The sequence below is a fragment of the Sarcophilus harrisii genome, chromosome 4, assembly GCF_902635505.1.
Source record: "Sarcophilus harrisii chromosome 4, mSarHar1.11, whole genome shotgun sequence".
NCBI classification, from domain to species: domain Eukaryota; kingdom Metazoa; phylum Chordata; class Mammalia; order Dasyuromorphia; family Dasyuridae; genus Sarcophilus; species Sarcophilus harrisii.
The window spans coordinates 176,029,163-176,032,416 of NC_045429.1; the positions used below are offsets into that span (position 1 = coordinate 176,029,163).

General features: G+C 37.0%; 1 non-coding gene across 1 annotated transcript; it reads right to left on the reverse strand.

Moving 5' to 3' along the window:
- Positions 1-2,681: 2,681 nt before the first annotated feature.
- TRNAI-UAU lies at positions 2,682-2,774 on the reverse strand. Its single transcript is given in 2 exon segments — positions 2,682-2,717; positions 2,737-2,774. It is a non-coding gene; the product is annotated as a tRNA-Ile (tRNA).
- Between the last annotated feature and the right edge of the window lie 480 nt (positions 2,775-3,254).

Genomic DNA, 3,254 nt, shown 5'->3' on the forward strand with positions numbered 1-3,254 from the left:
TAACGATTCACTTCACAGCAGAAAAGTTACTTTTAAAGTAAAGGATATTCTATTTCCTAAAAACATTATCCAGCCAATCCTTTCCAAAATCTCATGTTCCACCAGAATTCTAATACTGTACACACAGCAAAATCTGATGCCCTCAGGATATTCTTTACAACTACTTTAGGAGCACTGAATCTAGGATTATATTTAACAACTTTCACGTTTAATAATTTATATTTTTTAAGAAGTGCATTCTACAACAAAACTTAAGGCAGCAGGTTTAAATAACAATGTAGAAATTCTTAAGGAAAAAAAAAATCAAAGGATTTGGCTAAATAGAAGAAAAAGATTCCTATCTTCAAAATTAAATCTGACATCTTTGAGTATACTGCATATTGTCAAATAAGAGAGGAGACCACACAACCTCTAAGAGCCCTGCAAGTTCTAAAATTCAGAATTTTAATAACACTTGTTAAAGTATTGGTTGCTTTGGACAATTTTGTTAAGAAATGTCTAACATCAAATGCTTACTGAGGCACATTTTTTTAGAAGGAATGAAACCATTCAGCTAACAGAACTTGTTAGTAAGGAAATTCATGAGTTGAAAGATTTAGGGTTGGAAGGGACTAAGAAGGCCATCTCACTGAATTTCAGTTTTACAAATGATCAAACTGTGCTCAGGAATGTTAAATAATTTGCCCAAAATCATATAGTTTGAAAGGTTCTGAGGCAGAATTAGAACTGGAGTCTTCTTTGGCAAGGAATCCAGCACTCTATCCAGTACTTCATGGTGAATAAAAAGTACAATACAATTCTTACCCTAGGGAAGTGACTGAGAACTTTTTTTTAAGGTTTTGGTAATTATTTAAGTGTAATTAATTGTCTTTACATATTTTATTTTATTCATTTAAAAACATTTTGTGTAGAGGTCCATAACCTTCTCCAGATTGTCCATGACACACAAAGGGGTTTTAATAACATTGGCCTTAAGGGAACAGTATTGTTGTTATTCAGTCATTTTGAATCGGTCTGACTCTTCTTGCACCCATTTGAGATTTTCTTGGCAAAGATACTGAAGTGGTTCTTTTGAGGTTGAGGAGGGACTCCAAAAGGTAGTCCAGATGTGTCTCAAAAGAATTTGCAGACTTGAACCTATATCCAAGTCAAGGGCAAAGTTTATAGTAATGGTAATGCCAATTGAAGGGGACTAAGTTCAAATATTTTAGCAAAGAACCTGAAGCTGGAAGACACATTTATCTAGTTCTTCATATTATTGATAGGCTAATTTTATGGCTTAGAGGTAGAACTAAGGAGTGGTGTTAGGAATTTGATTATACTGACTAGTAGACCTAAGACTAAAGAAGACTTTAGAATCATCGACAGACAAGATTGTAAAAACAATAGTTAGAGAGTCTCAGGATCACTAAAGGTTATATTATTAAATTCCTAGACCAGAAGACTTTTACAATCATTGACAGAATAGCATTCTTAGATCAGAGGACCTCAGGATTATAGATTCCAAAGCCAGAAGATTTAGATCACTGACAGATTGTTAAAACAGAAGCACCCTAAGGTCAGGGGACCTTAAAATTATTGCTGTCTCTTCAGAAGCTATATTACATCAGTTGCATTCCCTTCTCTAGCTCATTTTCCAGATCAGGAAACTGAGGCAAATAAGGTTAAGTCCCTTGCCAGGATCACCCATTTGAATTCAGGTAAAATAAGTCTTCCAAACTCCAGCTCCCAAACTCTATCCACTGAGCCAATGAGGCTGCCTTAGTTATAATGAGAGTGGGCCTGAAGGGACCTTCTTTTCTTAACTCAATTTTTAAAATGTTCCAATAACAATACTGACCCATTTAGAACGTTTTTCATCACAACCCTAAAAAGCAATTAGTGCACTTGTTAACAATCCCATTTTACAGACAAGAACTATAAAAACAATTTAAAATAAGGAACTTGGGGGGGTGAGAAGTAAATGTCCTCAGCCTGAAACAAATTAGTCTGTTAACTGTGGTCCTCCAGTCTGAGAACTGCCAGTAGCAATGAAGAGAGGTTAAATGATTGTCCAAGATCATATGGCTAATTCGAGTCAAAAAGGATTTCAATCTATATTTTCTTGACTCCAAGTCTAGCCCCATCACAACTGTGACACCTTCTGAGAAAGGGCTCACATAACGAGTTCTAATTTGCACCTTAATTAAAGGTCCATGTAATTATTCACCTTTTGTAGTGAATTATAAAAATATCTATTTTAGGACTTCCAGTCACTTTTTAGAAATATGTATGATTCATTATTTTTAGAAAGTCTATGGTCTGTATTTTTTCAACATTATATTACTTCTTTGTACAGCAAAATAACGTTTTGGTCATGTATACTTATTGTGTATCTAATTTATATTTTAATATACTTAACATTTACTGGTCATCCTGCCATCTGGGGGAGGGGGGGGTAAGAGGTAAAAAATTGGAACAAGAGGTTTGGCAATTGTTAATGCTGTAAAGTTACCCATGCATATAACCTGTAAATAAAAGGCTATTAAATAAATAAATAAAAAGCAAACAATAAGGTTATCTACCAGCAGTATAGAGAAAGGGTCATAATTGCTGTTAATTAAGGTAGCCACTGGCAGGAAAGGATAGAGAAACATTTTGTTATAGCTCTAAGAAAGGCAAAGGAACTACTCAAAAAGCCATGCTCCAGGTGAGGCTCGAACTCACAACCTCGGCATCACTCCGCCTGCACTGTCTTATAAGTACCGCGCGCTAACCGATTGCGCCACTGGAGCTTCCACAAGGTGTTCTGAACTCTCTAAATCTCAGTTTAGTCAGTTCCACAAAAGGGCTAACAATTCGTTGAACGTTTTTGTTTTTCAAAAGATGACTAGAAGAAAAGTACTTTATGAATCTTAAAATGCCATGTAAACACCGCTATTATTTCATCAAAATATAGGGAGGAGAAAAACCTTAATGTACTTTCACAAAGGGCTTTGGAACCCTTTTCTGCCATCACAGTCCAAATCTTTGCTGTAAAGGTGAGGGTCCCTCCCCCGGGGGTGGGGGGAGGTAAAAGAGGGCAAGATTTGATTTCCCAGAAAAACTGCCTCAGTTCTCCCCTGTTTTCGGATTAAAGGAACGGAGGGTCCTGCGGCTATGAGCCGCTCTGCCCGAAGCTGGGAACCTACCCCATCCCACGAGCACTGTCCTTTTGCGCCAACTGGAGTAACCTCCAGGGAGATCAGTGGGGCTACCAGCTGCGCGACCCCCGC